Source organism: Prionailurus bengalensis, chromosome E1, assembly GCF_016509475.1.
Source record: "Prionailurus bengalensis isolate Pbe53 chromosome E1, Fcat_Pben_1.1_paternal_pri, whole genome shotgun sequence".
Lineage (NCBI taxonomy): Eukaryota > Metazoa > Chordata > Mammalia > Carnivora > Felidae > Prionailurus > Prionailurus bengalensis.
Genome location: NC_057347.1, coordinates 17,872,692 through 17,892,383, shown reverse-complemented (window position 1 = coordinate 17,892,383; position 19,692 = coordinate 17,872,692). Strand labels below are relative to the sequence as shown.

General features: G+C 43.2%; 1 protein-coding gene and 2 pseudogenes across 2 annotated transcripts in view; 2 read left to right on the top strand and 1 right to left on the bottom strand.

Annotated features, from left to right (window-relative positions):
- Positions 1 to 19,692, bottom strand: part of FAM222B (family with sequence similarity 222 member B) — a 76,574-nt gene that overhangs the window by 14,231 nt on the left and 42,651 nt on the right. The gene's annotated exons all lie outside the window — the stretch shown is intronic.
- LOC122486046 lies at positions 5,266 to 5,729 on the top strand (annotated as a pseudogene).
- LOC122485149 lies at positions 18,687 to 19,033 on the top strand (annotated as a pseudogene).

The following is a 19,692-nucleotide window of genomic DNA, read 5'->3' as shown; positions in this document are numbered from 1 at the left end:
CGAGTTGCAGAGACACCCAAAGTCCAACTGGCTATGGCAGAAATCTGAGCTTACTTTTATTAGGAAGAAGGGGCAAAGCATCCTAGGAGACACAATTAACTACTGTTAAAGCAAATTCTGTTTGTAAGTTTCTGAGGATTTACCTTTCCTATTGTCTACCACACAATTAGTCTCCCTGGACCCCAGAAAAGAAAAAAAATTTGCATTGTTCCCAGAGTAAATCAGTGAGGTAGCAGGCTGCCGGCAACCCTCTCTAGGCAGGTAATCCTGACGTTATGTCAAGATGGCATGGTTTCATCTGTGGTGTCTACCAACAAGACCTGCCCAAGAGAATAGACCTGATGTGGCCTTCTGTAGGGAAGAGCAATGCAAGCTCCCTGTGTACCAAGGACCAAGCTTTTTCAAATAAATATCTTATGCTAGAATACATGAAATTCCTTTCCCAAGCTTCAAAACCCAGAAATCAAGGTGGCTATGTTAAAGCTTTAATCCCACCAAAAGCGGAGTGGGGGGAAAGCTCAAGTGTTAAAGACCGCAAACCCTCTTTCTTTCTCTCTGAAGGGCCCTCTCAGCTATGTGAAACTACCTGTCACGAGGAGTATCTGAGAGCTCCAGCTTGCAAGGCCAGGTAGCTAAAAAGACACTTTGTAAAAGGGGCTGCTCAAACTGTGTCTAAGATAGCAACTGCGGAAAGAACTGAAGATCGAATGCTTCAATGAGAATAGAGCTGTCTAAGAGTTCTGGCACAGATTCAGCCTTTTCAGGTCTCCGGTGGGTGGGATAACAGAATGTACACAGGACGCCAACTGCAGCGCCTCAAGAAATAAAAAGGCTTCTGTCGGGGTCAAATGACTGAGGTACAGTTTACAATCCCTTCTCTTGTGAATGCTGTTCTCTGTTTAATAACCTCTCCCCTATGGTCCTAATGTAGGAGAAGGCAAAATCCAAGGAAAGGAAGGGAATTAACAAATACTGGAGCCTAATATTATGAAATGGGCTGTATGAGGGGCTTTAGTGATGTTTTCTCAATTAGGTCTCCCAGGCTTTCCTGGAAACAGGTGGTAATTCCACTTGTCACCTGTCATCTCATCATCTCTCACCTGGATTACTACAATAGCCTTCTAAATGGTTTCTCTGTTCCACCCTTGCCCCTATCACCCAATCTACTCTCCACACAGCAGCCAGAGTAATTTATTTGTTTAATTAGAAAACTTATCAACTCAAAAATCTCCAATGATTTCCCATCTCACATAGAATAAAATTCAAAATCCTACCAGGTCCATAAGGCCTTCCATGATCCGTTACTACTCCTTCTCTGACCTCATCTTCTAACCTCCCCTGCCCCTCTTTCTTTCTGATTCCACTTTCGGCCACAGTGGTCTCCTTGCAGCTCCTCCAATGAGCCAAGCACACTTCCACCTCCACACCTTGTACTCCATCTGGACAGCAGCAGTACTGTGATGACAGAGCTACAGAGGACACACTCACTAAGCTGTCCTGCAGATACACTCTTACCTTGTACTTTCTGGAAAGAATCAATCTAGCATGATCACCGCAATCTCTGACATACCTACTAAATCTTGATGCCTACAACTAGGAAGAGATGAAGGGGGGGGGGGGGTGCTGTGGATCCTAAGAGTTGACCATAACATATTGCACCTCAAACCACAACTCTGGATTTCCAATAGGAAGAACAGGAGATAATTAAACCAGCTAAACTGCTAAACTGCAGCAAAGACACATTAATGGATTTACTGACAGTGAACAAAGGAGCAAAAATAATAGGTGAATTCTGTAAAGACGCAAGAGAGTCAGGGCACCTGGCTGGTTCAGTCAGTGGAGCATGTGGCTCTTGATCTCAGGGTTGTGAGTTCAGGCTCCACGTTGGGTATAGAGATTACTTTTAAAAAAAGAAAAAAAGACCCTAGGAAATCAATTTTTCGTTTCGGCAGGAGGGGGTGAAGGAAGAAGATACCAGAGCTTGGGGCCCTCCATGATGACGTCCCCAACAAGAACCACCCAGCAACTCGAGAAAACTCATTATCGAGGCTGCTAAGAGTACAGCCCTAATTTGTGACCCTTTAAGAGTTCAAGGCTCTATCTGCCATCCCTTCCAAAAGACTGCTCTCTGTACTAAGGAGGTCTTCAAGCCCCTTAACCAGTTTTCAGTTAAGTCAAGAATCGGATTCTGCTACGTCAGGGAAGGCAGGGAATGTGGCAAAATCATGAAAGTTGTGATGAAACAGGTCGGAAACAATTCCCTTCCACAACCCATTCTAGAAAGAAGGGATGTGCAGTATAAAGTACTTCTCTGGAAGCTGGCAGCTGGGCACAGGCCTTTTCTTTTAAAACTTCACACCACCCACATATTCTGATTACCACCTGGCTTTTTCTAAAAAGCAAATCCCAATATAAGTTTACCGTTGACACTTCCAGAAGCCCAAGGAGAGCCAGAAATCAACACTAGCACTACCTCCTGAAGAGGCCTCAAAATTCAAGTTCTGACTTCTAAACAGAATCAAGTAGTAATCTAGAGCTCAGGCCAAATGAGCTGCACACATTACAGAGAAAGTAAAAAAGATCTCCTTGGCAAAGCCTCTCTGTGCGTTCTCAGCCAGCGTTCCCACTGCCAGCTGGCCTGCTCCCTAAGCAGGGCGACTACGGTATCACAGTAAGCCCAGAAAGGTGTTCAAACTCTCCTGGGGCATTTGCACCAGTGCTAGCATTTCCAGACTATCTCTAATCGAGGAACAAAACCCTTGTGCCCACTGGGAAAACTCAAAAGTACTTTCATCTGCCCTCCCACCCACCCCAGTCTGAAGACTGCCAGCAGTTACATTAGAGTTGTGATGTCACACTCTGCTTTCCTGGGTGGCATCTGATAAAGGACTACCTCTACCTTAGGGCAGGTCTGCGCAGGTAAGAAAACCTCAGCTGGGTTTGTGCTACTTGTCCCTGTTTATGCTTAAGACCACTGAAAGGTAGGGATAGGAGGAGAGAAGATAAAGTGCTGGAAAAAGGAAGGGGGCTCTGGGGTAAGGTGAATTGGTCTACAGCCATCACTTCCAGCCCAGTTTCAACACCCACAATCCACTGCCTCCCACTACACTTCTTTGCCAATTCTCTCTCCTGCTTTTCCCTTCCCTGCTACCCCCCCACCTTCAAAAAGAACCCTCCCCCCTCAAAAAAAAAAAAAAAGTTGACTAGCCCAGTAGAAACTCATTCACGCTGTAGTTCAAAAATTTGAATCTGCCAGAGAGAGCAGGTGTGAAGCAGGAGTGGGGGGGGGCGTGGAGGAGAGAATCCTAAGCAGGCTCCACACTGTCAGCAAAGAGCCTGATGTGGGGCTCAATCTCACACACGTTGAATTATGACCTGAGCCAAAATCAAGAGTCAGACACTTAACCAACACAGCCACCCAGGTACCCCCCATGTATATGCATCTTTAGAGAATATGATACTGAGAAACTGCATTAATAGTCCTTAGTATCTCTAATTAAAGCCTTCTCATCCAAGAGCTAAAGGCTTATCTAAAAAGACTACTTATTGGGGCACCTGGGTGGCTCAGGCAGTTAAGCATCAGACTTGAGCCCATAGTTGTCCTGAGATAGAGCTGGGCATGGAGCCTGCTTAAGATTCTCTCTCTCCTTCTCTCTCTGACCCTCCCCCACTCACCTGCATGTGTGTGTGCTCCCCCTCAAATCAATCAAAAAAATAAAAAGACTACTTTTTGATAATGGGGAAAAACATTTTATCCTACTGCTCCCTGTTCCTTTACTCCTGGCGTCCAAGAAATTAGGCTAAAACTTAACAGAAACGCCAAACTACTGCTCTGGGGGATAAACAGGGCAAAAGACAGCAACAATTACATGTTTATCAAATCACACTGCAAAATCAGTCATCTTTATGGTCTGTTACAATAAAACAATCTATTCAACAGGTAACTTTGTCCAGATTTAACTGTGAACTTCTGCTGAATTCTACTTTTCGCTAATTACCCAACCTGAATAAAGTTCAGCCACTGCTCAAAGGCATCTTTCTTCTCTATTTTTAACCCACAAGCGAGTTAAAATTCACTTGGAATTGTGACCTCACAACTCTACGAGGGTGTGGGGGGATGGCGAATGTTCAGTCTGGGTTGTTTGTTTTTTTTTTTTAACACTTACACTTTTATTTTTTATTTTAAGTTTATTTTGAGAGAGAGAGCACACGTGCGCATGAGTCAGGGTAGAGAGAGAAGGAGAATCCCAAGCAGGCTTTGCACTGTCAGCACAAGCCCGATGTGGGGCTCGAACTCACAAACTACAAGATCATGACCTGAGCAGAAATCAACTGAGCCACCTAGATGCCCCTGGACTTTTTAAAAATTATTTGTTTTTTTAAAAGTAATCTCTACAACCAGTGCAGGGCTCTCAGGATCTCAAGATCAAGAGTCACATGCCCCAGGGACTGAGTCGGCCAGGAGCCCCAGGGCTTATTTTTTCAAGTCACCCCCACTTAGGTGTCTGGAAACACGACTCCTACTAACTACCCTTCAGAGCCTGCCACACAAAGTCATCTTCCTGTCCTGGGTCCCACTCCATCCTAGTCCAAAAGGTACTTTCTCTACCAGCGCTTTCTTCAGCAAGGATGCTCTTTCCTGGATCCTCTTATTATTTAACTCATCCATGACCCAGTGCTCTCTCTTGAATGTGTTATTCAGGTACTGGGAAAGTATTCTCCCTGGGCATTTTTTTTTTCAACGTTTATTTTTGGGACAGAGAGAGACAGAGCATGAACGGGGGAGGGGCAGAGAGAGAGGGAGACACAGAATCGGAAACAGGCTCCAGGCTCTGAGCTGTCAGCCCAGAGCCCGACGCGGGGCTCGAACTCACGGACCGTGAGATCGTGACCTGGCTGAAGTCGGCCGCTTAACCGACTGCGCCACCCAGGCGCCCCACTCTCCCTGGGCATTCTAACCTTACAACTTAGGTGTGTGTGAGCTTCCTAACACCAGAACCTTTTATTTATCCTTCTAAGTTAGAGAGTCAGGAACCAGATTATCACATAATAGATCTTGAATGAATATCACTGGCTCACATTCCTGAAGATAGCATATACTTTAATCTCACGCTCTGGAAATTATCTGAATTTGCATCCTTGAATCATATAGATAATACGAGTGCTGACAAGTGCCTGTGCCTGTGCGTGTACAGGTACCTTCACTCTGTGAGAGAACAGAGGGGATTAAAAATGCCTGGGCAGCTCTTTCCACCTCCAGCAGCCATGGTGAGAGGAGCTGATGCTGCGTCCGCCTACCTGCAACAGATGGTCCTGCAGAAGTGCTCCAGCTTCCTGATCAAAAGGAACAAGCATACAGCACTGAACTCAATATCCCGAAGGCCACAACTCCTGCTACAACCGGTGAGTTCACCACAAGACTTTGGGCATGGAGCCGGTGGCTGACGGTAGAGGCTAGTGGTGGTCGTGAGGCCGAGATCCCACCAGTGAAAACCCCGCACCTCCTAGGACTGGACCACCATTAACAAGAATGTCCGGGGCAGCCTCTGCAGCATCAGGCACATGATCCTTAAGAACAAGCACTGCCCAGATCTGTGCACGGCTGCCATCCGCAGAGCCAGTGCCATCCTCTGCAGCCAGAAGCCCGAGAAGGTGAAGAGGAAGCTGGCCGCCCACCAAGAGCTCCTGAGCACCTGTGTCCCACCTCCAAAGCCATAAAGATATCAATCACCGAAAAAAAAGGGGGGGGGGGCCTGGGCACTTGAAACAAAAAGCCCAGCTACTACTTTTATCTATATACTCTATTGAAAAAGTATCACTTGATTTCTGTGCTTTAATCTCCATTCAGTAGAAATCAGTGTTCCTAAAAATGTGAAAATGCAGGCTGTGTTTATTGTAGGCAGTGAAATCAGAACTTGTAACTTTTCATTATGGTATGTAATAGGTTTGAGTTTCCAAAGGCCTATCAAGGATGAATCACTTAAGATGAACCATCTTAGACTGACTCTGCATTTAACCACATTCATAACTGCAAGCAGACCTGTCAGAGTGGGTAGAATTTCACTCACAAGTACCTGAGACTGTGCCTAGCAAGACAATGAAAACAAGAAACCACTTCCTTGAGATAAGACACAAATAATTGGATTTTTACCTTTTACAATTTTCTGTAGAAACTGGTTCTGAATCAGAAAGTTTCAAATTATTATTCAGATGAGATGTAATTCAGCAAATATGTTACAATTTGTGGCAATTTTTAATCTTCAAAGCCCAAGTCTCATACAAGTCCATGAAAAGCTGCCCAGTGACAGAGAAACAATGATCTCACATCTAGATGGAAAAACTGAGGCAAAAGACCCAAACTGTTTTTTTAAAAGGGAAATCTGTTGGAGCGCCTGGGTGGCTCAGTGGGTTGAACGTCACTTTGTAAATATTTTTTTTAATGTTTATTTACTTTTGACAGAGAGAAACACAGAATATGAGCAGCAGAAGGGCAGAGACGGAGGGAGACACAGAATTCGAACCAGGCTCCAGGCTCTGAGCTGTCAGCACAGAGCCCAATGCGGGGCTTGAACTCACAAACTATGAGATCATGACGTGAGCAGAAGTCAGATGCTCAACCGACTGAGCCACCCAGACACCCCAAATGTCTGACTCTTGATGCCGGCTCAGATCATGATCTTGCAGTCCTGGGATCAAGTCTCACGTTGGGTTCTGCATTGAGCATGGAGCCTGCTTAAGATTCTCTCTCTCCCTCTGCCCCTCCTCTGCACACACTCTCAAAATAAACTTAAAAAAGAAAAAAAAAATGTTTAAAGGGAATCTGTTGAAAAGGTATCAAAGTTGGGTACAATTTTAAGTCTTAGGGTGTCTAGAAAGACCTTTAATAGGCCCTGATTGAGCCCAAAAGAAGTCAGACCGCAGACAGGTACGATAAAAATAAAAAAGGCGGTTCCCCAGTTAGCTTCTGTAAACTTAGAGAGCCAACAGCCACAACACAGAAAAAGAATTTTAAGAATTTAGCAGGCTGTTAAAAACTTTTGGCAATCATGTGTTTACAGAACAGCTAAACAAGTTGCTTATTCATGCCCTTTCTCATCTCCTCAACTGCACAAGGTACAACAGAAGCTAGATTTCTCTAGTGACCCAGAATCACCTCACCAGAGAGCAGGCCCTCTAGCCCAGTCTATAGTCCAACTTTCAAGTCTGAAGGGGGACAGGAATTGAAGAGGCTTAAGGGAAGACACCTGGCTGGCTCCATTCTGGGTATGTAACTACAAGGTGTTATTCTGAAACAAGTCTAGGTGAGAGTGTTTGAATCCATGTGTGCCTATGTTTCCTAACCCTGGTACAGAGGTGTCTTTCTTTTCTGGGTCTAAAGTGCCTCATCAAAGCTCACTACTGGGTTTAGAAATTTCAAGACACATTTATATCAATATTTTTGCTATGTGGGGCACCTGGTGGCTCAGTCAGTTAAGCATCTGACTCCTGATTTTAGCTCAGGTCATCAACTCATGGTTTCTGAGTTCAAGCCCAGAATCGAGCTCTCTGCTCCCACTGCGGAACCTGCTTGGGATTCTCTCTCTCCTCGCTCTCTGCCCCTCCCCCTACTCTCTGTCTCTAAAAATAAATAAATAAACATTAAAAAAAAATTTTTGCTATGTAATAACATTGATTTACAATACTTAAGAGGGTAGTTTATCAAAACTGCAAAGAATAGCTTAAATGAAATTTTGAACAGGTGTTGAAGAGTTATGAATAGAAGCAGTGAAAAAGACATGATCCACAGCAACATATGAATCCATGTAAGGGGAGTGAAGACATGGCTCCCACCAAAGTTGTGTGGAGAAACATAAGCAACTACAAATATAAAGACAGTGTGCCTAGGTGGCTCAGTCGCTTGAGCGTCAGACTTTGGCTCGGGTCATGATCTCACAGGGCTCCCACCAAAGTTGTGTGGAGAAACATAAGCAACTACAAATATAAAGACAGTGTGCCTAGGTGGCTCAGTCACTTGAGCGTCAGACTTTGGCTCGGGTCATGATCTCACAGTTCGTGAGTTTGAGCCCTGTCTCCGGCTGTGCGCTGATAGCTCAGAGCCTGAAGCCTGCTTTGGATCCTTGGTCTTCTCCTCTCTCTCTGCCCCTCCCTCGCTGGTGCTTGGTCTCTCTCTCTCCCTCTCAAAAACAAACATTAAAAAAAAATTTTAAGAAACAGTACAACTATCTAATAATTAAAGAAATGTAAATTAAATGAAATGAGATTTTATTTTTTGCTTATAAAATGGCAAAATGTTTGGAAAAAACCTAAAACTCACAGAGTCAAGGATATAGTGATGAGTCACTAAAATGACATGTTTAAATTGATAGATACATTCTTTCTGGAAATCAGCATAAACAGTTTTTAATTTTCTAATTTTTTTTTTTTAATTTTGAGAGCGAGCGAGAGCGAGCACACAAATAGGGGAGGGGAAGGGAGAAGGTGAGAGAGAATCCAAAGCAGGATCTCACTATAGTGAGAGACAGAATCCAAAGCCCCAATGTGGGGCTCAAATTCATGAACCTCCAGATCATGACCTGAGCTGAAATTAAGAGTTTGATGCTTAACCAACTGAGACATCCAGGCGCCTCAGCACAGTTTCTTAAATATTCATATTCTTTTTTTTTTTTAATTTTTTTTAACATTTATTTATTTTTGAGACAGATAGAGACAGAGCATGAGCAGGGGAGGGTCAGAGAGGGAGACTCAGAATCTGAAACAGGCTCCAGGCTCTGAGCTGTCAGCCCAGAGCCCGATGCGGGGCTCGAACTCACAGACCACGAGATCATGACCTGAGCCGAAGTTGGACGCCCAACCGACTGAGCCACCCAGGCGCCCCAAAATATTCATATTCTTTGATACAGTAACCATACTTCTAAAATCTAACTTAAGGAACTGGGACATTTGGCTCAGTCAGTAAAGCATGTGACTCAATCTCGGGGTCTTGAGTTCATGCCCCATGTTGGGCATGGAGCCTGCTTAAAAATAAAAACGAGACAAAAATAAAAATAAAAGCTAACCTAAGGAACAGTCAGAGATGCAAACAAAAATTTACATACGATTCTCTTCACTCTGGTGTTCCAGTAAAAACTGGAAACAAATCTAAATGTCTAAAAGTAGGAGTGCCCGGTGGCTCAGTTGGTTAGGCTTCTGACTCTTGATTCAGCTCAGGTTATGATCTCATGGTTTGTGGGATTGAGCCCTGCATCGGGCTCTGTGCCCGTAGTGCGGATTCTCTGTCCCTCTCTCTCTGCATCTCCCCCACTCGCTCTGTTTGTCAAATAAACTTTGAAAAAAAAATTTTAAATGTCTAAAAGGAAATGGCTACATAAATTATGGGATATTCATCTAATGAAGTTAGCATGAGCTTCACAATTTATTATTTTTTTTTATTAAAAAAATTTTTTTAACGTTTATTTATTTTTGTGACAGAGAGAGACAGAGCATGAACAGGGGAGGAACAGAGAGAGAGGGAGACACAGAATCGGAAACAGGCTCCAGGCTCTGAGCTGTCAGCACAGAGCCCGACGCGGGGCTCGAACTCACGGACCGTGAGATCACGACCTGAGCCGAAGTCGGACGCTTAACCGACCAAGCCACCCAGGCGCCCCAATGAGCTTCCCAATTTAAAGAAAAATTTCTTTAATGTTTATTCATTTCTGAGAGAAAGAGAGAGAGCGTGCACACGTGTACTCAAACGAGTGGGGGAGGGGCAAGGAGAAAGGGAAACACAGAATGTAAAGCAGACTCCAGGCTCTGAGCTGTCAGCACAGAGCCCTACATGGGGCTCGAACTCATGAAGCATGAGATCATGACCTGAGCTGAAGTCGGACACTTAACCAACTGAGTCACCCAGGGGTCCCATAGCCTCCCAATTTAAAAAAAAAAAAAAAGGTTTATTTATTTTTGAGAAAGAGAGAGCACTTGCAGGGAGGGGCAGTGAGAGAGAGGGTGACACAGAATCCAAAGCAGGCTCCAGGCTCTAAGCTGGCAGCACACAGCCTGAGGCAGAGCTCCAACTCGCAAACTGTGAGATCATAACCTGAGCTGAAGTTGGACACTTAACCGACTGAACCTCAGAAGCCCCCCAATTTTTAAAAAATGTTTATTTTTATATTTATTTTTCAGAGAGAGAGAGAGCAGGGGAGGGGCAGAGAAGCGGCGGGGGGGGGGGGGGGGGGGACAGAGAATCTGAAATGGGCTCCATGCTGACAGCAGAGAGCCCAATGCAGGGTTTGAACCCGCAAACCACGAGATCATGACCTGAGCCATAGTCGGATGCTTAACCGACTGAGCCACCCAGTCATCCCTGTGACCAGTCTTTTTTTTAAAAACAATGAATTAGGGGCACCTGGGTGGCTCAGTCGGTTAAGCATCCGACTACAGCTCAGGTCATGAACTCACGGTTTGTAGGTTCAAGCCCTGCATCGGGCTCTGTGCTGACAGCTCAGAGCCTGGAGCCTGCTTCACATTCTGTGTGTCTCCCCACCCCTCCCACCTTGTGCACACTCTCTCTCTCAAAAATAAACATTAACAAAAAAAATTTTTTTTAATTAAAAAATTCACAGTCAAAAATGCTTATTGTTTCATGATTCTCGTTTCAATTATCTCAATTATATGTGTGTATTTATTGGGAGTGCAATCCCTATTGTGAACATAGACAAAAATGTTTGAAAAACATGGCACTATGCCATAGCTGCCTCTCATGTCAGTATTTACTGACCACCTATCATATCCCTCTTCTTACACTATTATATACAACAAAAACATATAATTCTAAGCCACGGTTTTGCTTAAGTGTGAATGTAATTATTGATTTTCCTATGGATTTGGGGAATTGCCTGTCCCAGATCAGCACTGCACTAGAACTCTAGTATACGTTGGCTAGCCTAACACTTAGCAATCATTTCTTGGTGAAAAATCCTTTCAAGGTGAACTATAAAGCCAGCAACTATAACCAAGATAAGAATGCACTGGGCATAAAGGCAAGAAAGACTTTATGTTCAACTTGTCAGATTTTTTTTTTTTCAGGGAAAAGTTGTATGAATTTACACTGAGGAAACTATATCCAAGAGTAATACAAGTAATGATTAAATAACGTTCTCTCGGGGCGCCTGGGTGGCGCAGTCGGTTAAGCGTCCGACTTCAGCCAGGTCACGATCTCGCGGTCCGTGAGTTCGAGCCCCGCGTTGGTTCTGGGCTGATGGCTCAGAGCCTGGAGCCTGTTTCCAATTCTGTGTCTCCCTCTCTCTCTCTCTGACCCTCCCCCATTCATGCTCTGTCTCTCTCTGTCCCCCCAAAAAATAAATAAACGTTGAAAAAAAAAAATTTAAAAAATAAATAAATAAATAAATAAATAACGTTCTCTCTCATTCTCAAACAATCCTGGCACAGAAAACTCTGTCCCTCCCATCCTAATGCTGTTCCCTGAATGTTAGAAGTAAACTCAAACTCTGAACCTACTTCAACTCATACCTTTTCAAAGTCAGCTTCCATTTGGACACTGCCATGACAGCATTTGGAAGTTGGGCATCATAGACTCCACCCAGGTCTCTGACAGGAAATACCCTGTCAGAGAAAACACCTTTCTCAGGTGTTTTAAATTTGGGCAGGGATGGAGGGTGGGAAGCCGGACTCCTACCTTTCAATGCCACGCATCTACTATATCCACTATATATTCATTTCGTCTGCTACTTTCTCAGAACTTGTTCTCTACACAATACCTTGAGTTTATGTGCCTTACATATCTAGTGAAGTTTCAGAAAGGCTAACAGATTCAGTGCCGACAGGGAACAAAGTTTTACTTATAGTTAACATATTGCCATCCACGGTTAGTTTGACAGTAGGCAGATTTTAGGTAAGAGGAGAAACGAAGCATAATTGCTATCTTAATACATTCTGTTCATTTAGGCCCTCCCTTCTTCTCTGCTAGTGGGAGTAGAGGACAGGAGTAGAGGACCATGAGGAATCCTGATGTGTAACAATTTTGGGTGAGGGCTTCTGTAGCCTTAGTAAAAATCGAAAGATTTTACCTTGCTGTTTCACTGAGATTCACTATAACCTGAAGCTTTCTGGCTCACACTCCACATACCCAAGGAATTACCAGGTTTCTGAAGCTAACGGGTCTATGAAAGTAGTAGAAACTGCTAAGTCTCAAAAGCACCCAGGAACTGAAAGCCTACTGAACAGGAGCACCTCCTCCTACATCCTACAAACCACTGCAACTAGCTAATGATGTGGCATACTGGTTCAATCCACAGGAAGATGAGAGAATAGAGACAGGGAGCCTGGGTGGCTCAGTCGGTTATGTGTCTCAGTTCGTGATTTCACGGTTCGTGGGTTCGAGCCCCACGTTGGGCTCTGTGCTGACAGCTCAGAGCCTGGGGCCTGCTTCAGATTCTGTGTCTCCCTCTCTCTCTGCCCCTCCCTGGCTTGCGCTGGCTCTCTCTCTCTCTCTCTCAAATAAATAAGCATTAAAAAAAAATAAAAGAGAGAGAACAGAGAGTTCCTGCTGGAAGAGTATTTTACAGCTAAACGCCCACTGAAATAAAATTCTGAACTTAGGTTTAAGAGGCTTCCTTATTCCAGGAACTGCCTTGTAAAACAAAATAAAAACAAAGTAGTCCTTTAAACATCTCAAAGATTCAAAGTACACAACTCATACACTGATCAGCAGAATTCTTTTGCTCCTTTCTGTAGCTGTGAAAAATTCCATAATCACTCAGCACTGTTTTTGTTTGTTTGTTTTTTTAGTCAGTGTGTGGCTGGTTCTAACTGGTCAAATATGTGTCTTACACCATATTAAGCCCCACCCAAACAAAGCAATTTAACTCAAGATTACTTCAGCATTGAATAAATCAGGGAAAAAATTATAGATGTTTTATCCTACAGATGTCCAAATGATGTGCTTTCCTTTATCTCAAAGATACCTCAAAGAAATATGACTAACACTACCCAAATTAACATCTATGACAGGAGCAGAAAACAAAAGTACCCAACTCTTCTATTCCTGGTACACTGCTTCCTTCACTCAGTGTACCCATTCACTCTCCTAATTTCTCCTCTATAAATTCTCTCCATGGCCTCCCTCACCAACTGAATGTCCTCACCAACCTTCACCCCTTTCCCTCTGTTAAATCACTTTAACTAGATTGGAAATAGAAGGTACCCAAACAGAGTAAGGATGGCAGCCATAAAGTGGTGGGGGGCCCACTATGGTGTGAGAGCATCCCCAGAGGGATGCAGTGACTACTCCACTATCTAACAGCAATGAGCCCCAATACGGTCAAATCAGATCCTGATTTCTAGATACCTGGTTTCCAAATCTCTCTACTAACAGGAACAGAGGCTCTTTGGAGAAATGGCTGAGGCACAGAAATGACTCTGGAAGATCTCATTGTGCAGGAAAGGAAGGAAGTGCTCAAAGACTAACGGTGACATGTCAAAGAACACAGAAGCTTTAGGATATTCAACTGGTGAGGGAAACCTCTGAAAGAGAAGTTTACACAGTAGAAACCAAAAAGAACAACGAATAGGTACATGAGTGAAGGAAGCATGTCCTAGCAATAGAAGAATTATGAACTCTTGTTTTCTACCACTGTTCATAAGATGTTAGTTTGGGGACTATCAGCCAATCTTTTGAAATAAAAGGACAGTGGGGCACCTGGGTGGCTCAGTCAGTTAAGTGTCTGACTTCGGCCCAGGTCATGATCCCGCGCTTCGTGGGTTTGAGTCCCACGTCGGGGCTCCGTGTTGACAGGCTCAGAGCCTGGAGCCTGTTTTGGATTCTGTGTCACCTTCTCTTTCTGCCCCTCCCCCACCCTGTTTCTCTATCTCCCAAAAATAAACATTAAAAAAATTATTTATGAAATAAAAGGACAGCAAATCATTTGATAATCTTTAGGATTAAACATATAATTTTTTCCTGATATACTGACAAATTCTGGGATAATTTGAACATCAAACAAATAATGATAAAAGATTATATTCTATTGAATAAAATAGAAAATCCATAATGTATCAAGAAGTTGAATATTCTTTTTCTCTTTTCAAAAGTTTTTAATGTTTATTTATTTTTGAGAGAGAGACAGAGCATGAACGGGGGAGGGTCAGAGAGAGAGGGAGACACAGAATCCGAAGCAGGCTCCCCCGACGCAGGGCTCGAACTCACAGAGCATGAGATCATGACCTGAGCCAAAGTCAGAAGCTCAACCGACTGAGCCACCCAGGTGCCCCTGAATAACTATTCTTATAACCTGAAAACTAATGTAACATTGTACATCAACTATACTCAAATTACCCTTGGTGGCTCAGTTGGTTGAGTGGCAGACTTTGGCTCAGGTCATGATTTCACCATTTGTGAGTTCAAGTCCCATATTGGGCTCTGTGCTGACAGCTCAGACAGCCTGGAGCCTGCTTCGGATTCTGTGTCTCCCTCTCTCTCTGCCCCTCCCCTGCTCATGATCTCTCTCTCTCTCTCTCTCTCCCCCTCTCTCAAAAATAAATAAAACATTTTTTAAAAAGTTAAAAAAAAAAAAGAAAATCATGAGTCCATACTAATGTAAATATATAAAGTAATAAATTGAAAGGGTGGAGAGAAACAGGATACTTGCAGAGTTTCAAAGTATCTCCTTCCAAAATACTTACTAATTACAAAGGGAAAAAGAGTAACTTGACACTAGAAATACCTAGCAGGCACCACCTTAATCAAGTGATTGAACATTACCAGTAATAGGACACATAAAAATTCTGCACTTCTTGAAATTATGCAATGAAATTATGCATTACTCGTAATATTCCTGCTGAAGATATATAACCTAAATTAAACATGAGGAAACACCAGGCAACCCTAAATTTAGGGACTTTCTACAAATTAACTGTCAGAAGTATTAAAGTCATGAAAGTCAAAGGCCTGAAGAACTGTTCCAGACTGAAGGAGACCAAGAATATACAACAAATAATGCAATGTGTGGGGCACTTGGCTGGCCTCAGTTAGTAGAGCAGGTGACTCTTGATTTCAGGGTTACGAATTCGAGCTCCAAGTTGGGAGCAGAGTTTACTTAAAAAGAAAAAAAAAAAAGTAAAATAAATTTAAAAATGCAATGTGTGGGGTGCCTAGGTGGCTCAGTTGACTGAGCGTCTGACCTTGGCTCAGGTCATGACCTCACGATTTGTGAGCTCAAGTCCCACATGGGGCTCACTGATGTCAGCACAGATCCTCTGTCCCCCTCTCTCTCTGCTCCTCCCCCATTCGTGCTCTCTCTCAAAAATAAACATTAAAAAAAAATGCAACATGTGATCCTGAACTGGATCCTTACTGAAATGAAACACATTACTCATACAAACAACAACATCTGGGGTGGCTTGATGGCTCAGTTAGTGAAGCAACCAACTCTTTTTTTTTTTTTTGATGTTTTATTTATTTTTGAGAGACTGAGCATGAGTGGGGGAGGGGCAGAGAGCAAGAGACAGAACCTGAAGCAGTCTCCAGACCCTGAGCTGTCAGCACAGAGCCCGACATGGAGCTTGAACTCATGAGCTGTGAGATCATGACCTGAGCTGAAGTTGGATGCTCAACTGACTGAGCCACCCAGATGCCCCCAATCAACTCTTGCATCATGATCTCGCAGTTGGTGGATTCCAGCCTTTGGTCTGGTTCTACACGGACCGTGTGAAGCCTGCTTGGGATTCTTCTCTCTCTCTCTCTCTCTCTCTCTCTCCCTCTCTCTCTCCCCCCTCCCCCCCCTCCCTGTCTCTGCCCCTCCCCTGCTCATGCACACGTCACCACAAACTCTCTCTCTCTTGCTCAAAAACAAACTTTAAGACAAAACAAAACGGGGCGCCTGGGTGGCTCAGTCGGTTAAGCGGCCGACTTCAGCTCAGGTCATGATCTCGCGGTCCGTGAGTTTGAGCCCCGTGTCGGGCTCTGTGCTGACAGCTCAGAGCCTGGAGCCTGTTTCAGATTCTGTGTCTCCCTCTCTCTGACCCTCCCCCGTTCATGCTGTCTCTCTCTGTCTCAAAAATAAATAAACGTTAAAAAACAAAACAAAAAAAAAACAATAACAACAAATAGCAACATCTGAGAGGGGCCTGAGAATGACAATAATGTATCAATGTTACTGATTTTGATGGTTTTATTGTGGTAATGCTGGATGGAGAGTGTCCTTGTTTGTTGTTGAGATAAAGACTAAAGTATTCTGATATGATGAAGCAATCAGGTCAAATGATCCAAGGAAAGAAAAATATTCTTTGTACTATCAACTTTTCTGTAAATCTAAGATCGTTTCTACACATTTTATTTTAAAAACAAAACAAAAAATATGGGGTGCCTGGGTAGCTCAGGCAGTTAAGCGTCCAAATCTTGATTTCAGTTCAGGTCACGATCTCAGGGTTGTGAGTTCAGTCCCTGCGTTTGGCTCCATGCAACGCACAGAGGAGCTTACTTGAAAAACAAAACAAAACAAAACAAAACAAAACAAAACAAAACAAAAAAACAGGGGTGCCTGGGGGGCTCAGTCGGTTGGTTAAGCGTGCGACTTTGGCTCAAGTCATGATTGGTTCACGGGTTCAAGCCCCGCATTAGGTTCTGTGCTGACAGCTCAGAGCCTGGAGCCTGTCTCACATCCTGTGTCTCCCTTGTTCTCTGCCCCACTCCCCTTCACGCTCTATCTTTTCTCTCTCAAAAATAAATAAAACATTTAAAAAAAATTTTGTAAGAAAAAAAATCAACAAAACAGGGGTGCCTAGGTGGCTTAGATAAGTGTCCAACTCTTGATTTCGGCTCAGGTCATGTGTGGAGCCTGATGCAGGGCTCGATCTCTCCCTTTCTCTCTGCCCCTCTCTTGCTTGTTCTCTCTCTCTCAAAACAAATGAAGTTTACAATAAAATAAAATAAACAAAAAAGATAGTGTTGAAGTCTAGAAAGGGGGTGGGGGCTGGAGATCATAAAGAAGAGTTGGGAGAAAGTGGTCTCTTGGTAACTATTATCATTTCATCTTAACGCAGGTAACTTAGCTCTACACTGGTGAGTGCTGACATTTGGGGTTCTTGCCATCTGGAATAGGTTTCCTGTATCTTTCTGCCTCATCAACTTCCAATTTCTTTTCAACACTTACCTGAATAACATTTTCTCCAGTGCCTATATTTCAAATTATCCCCCAACCTCCACTCTGTTCTGGCAATGCTTCCACTGTGTGGCATTCAATGCAAACCTCTTAACCTAAAGATGGAGAATTTCAGGGGCGCCTGGGTGGCTCAGTCAATTAAGCATCCGACTTCAGCTCAGGTCATGATCTCGCAGTTTGTGGGTTTGAGCCCTGCCTCAGGCTCTGTGCCAAAAGCTCAGAGCCTGGATCCTGCTTCTGATCCTGTGTCTCCCTCTCTCTCTGCCCCTCCCCAACCCCTCGTGCTCTCAGTCTCCCAAAAATAAATAAAATGTAAAAAACAAACAAAAAAGGAGAATTTCACTTCTGGAAAGGTTCCAAAAGAAATGTCTATCCTGAACAAGGTGCTATTAATAACCCTCCGTTTTCAGGCCTGACATTCACTAACATTTCCACCAAGTTCAAGTTCATGTTTCAGTAAGAGTTTTGCAAGCAAGCCCTTTCTTTCTAAGCACACATCCTGAACCTCATCAGTACTGCCTGCAAACCTCTATGCTCTAAGGGAAATCCTTGTTATACCTTCCAGAGTATAACAGAGTTATGACATTCTTTCCTCCGACCATACAAAAAGTTTCAAACGACATCATAAACTTTATCTCCAGACTTCCTGAAAACTACCCACTACAACCAGCTTCTCCACTTTCACACCAACAGCAGCTGGCAGGCAGTCTTGGGTTATTCTACAGCAAAGGTTTTCGGTAACAATCAATGAAGAGCTTTGAAGTAGTGCAAGGATGATGTTTATCACTCACCCTTTCCTCTTCTTTCCTTTTTAGTGTGATCAGGGAAGCTTTGGAGGAGAAACAACTGTATTACAGCTCTTCTCCAAGGAGCCATGAACTTTCTTCCCTTATTTCACACAAACACTAAGAAAAACAGATTCTTAAAATGCATTGTCACTCCTTGGCCACTTATGCAGCCACATCCATAAGTATCCTTTATGCAGCCGCATCCATAAAGTATCTAAGGAGACTGACGAGCCCTTGCGAAGAGAGCCTAGTAACAAAGACACTAAGGTGAGCAAGGACATCTGAAATGAAAAAAACAGTAAGTTACCTGAAGATCTAGGAATAGCCCCAGCTTGGAACTGACTTTAGTCTTTCGCATGTCAAGAAGATCAGCTTTTACTTATAAGACCATTTACTTTCAGGGTTACCATCAAACAACATTGAAGGGAAAGTCTGAAGGAAAATAGCAAAGGGAGTTTGTCATCTTCAGATAAAGACAAACTATTCCTTTTATCCCTTTTTTTACCTAGCAAGGATGTTTCCAAAGATATTATGTATGCAACTTCCTATTAAAATAACAACTACAGGGGTGCCTGGGTGGCTCAGTCGGTTGAGCGTCCGACTTCGGCTCGGGTCATGATCTCGCGGTCCGTGAGTTCGAGCCCCGCGTCGGGCTCTGTGCTGACAGCTCGGAGCCTGGAGCCTGTTTCAGATTCTGTGTCTCCCTCTCTCTGACCCTCCCCCGTTCATGCTCTGTCTCTCTCTGTCTCAAAAATAAATAAACGTTAAAAAAAATTTTTTTTAAATAAATAAAAATAAAATAACAACTACAATAAAAAAAATATTTTAGAGAGGCATCTTTGAGCTCTCCAGGTAGATACCATGAGCAAAGCTCACCCTTCCAAGTTAAAAAATTTATGGACAAGAAATTATCATCAAAATTAAATGGTGGCAGACATGTCCAAGGAATATTGTAAGAGTTCGTTTTATGAATCTTGTGATGAATGAATGTGTGGAGATGGCAAATAATGAGCAACAGAATAATATTGGAAGGTGGTAATATGAGGAAATAGTACCATCATGTTAGAAGCCTTGGAACGGGTATAAACAATGGGAGTGTTCACCGGAAGAAACCAACTGCTTCTACATGTCCCCTCTCCATAGCACCTGTTTTACTATAATATAAAAATAAGATCATGTGCATTTTCATACTGAACTATTTTGTTGAATAAACCTTTGTAATAGCCCAAAATTAAAAAAAAAAAACATACTAAAATTCCTATAGCACTAACGAAATGTATTCTCAGTGTCCCACTGATTTTAAAAGTGCCCCAAACAAAAGTTTACTTCTGCATTTCGAAGAGAATTTCATAGGCAAGCAGAAGACTAAACTTCACCTTGCCAATTACTATAATCTTACAATAAGCACAAATTGCTGTGAATGACATTTAGTTCCATCTCACTCTATTCTCTTATGATAAGGAGCAATGAACTCAAGGGTCTGATCTCAGAATATAAAAAGCCATTAAGGCTGCTCCTGATAGCTTCTTTTAAAATATGATCCTACACAGCTCTTCAAAAGAAGGACAATATGTTTTAATTGTGAGATGAATTTTTACAATGCTTTGATCTCCTGTCTAAAAGAGGTCTGTAAAAAGAAATAACTACAGTGGAGGAAGGGAGTAAAATGTGTCATTCTGGTTATTAAAATCCATCAAGTTCATACTTCAGCCTTGGGATAACTGCAGCCAAAAAACTGACTTGCA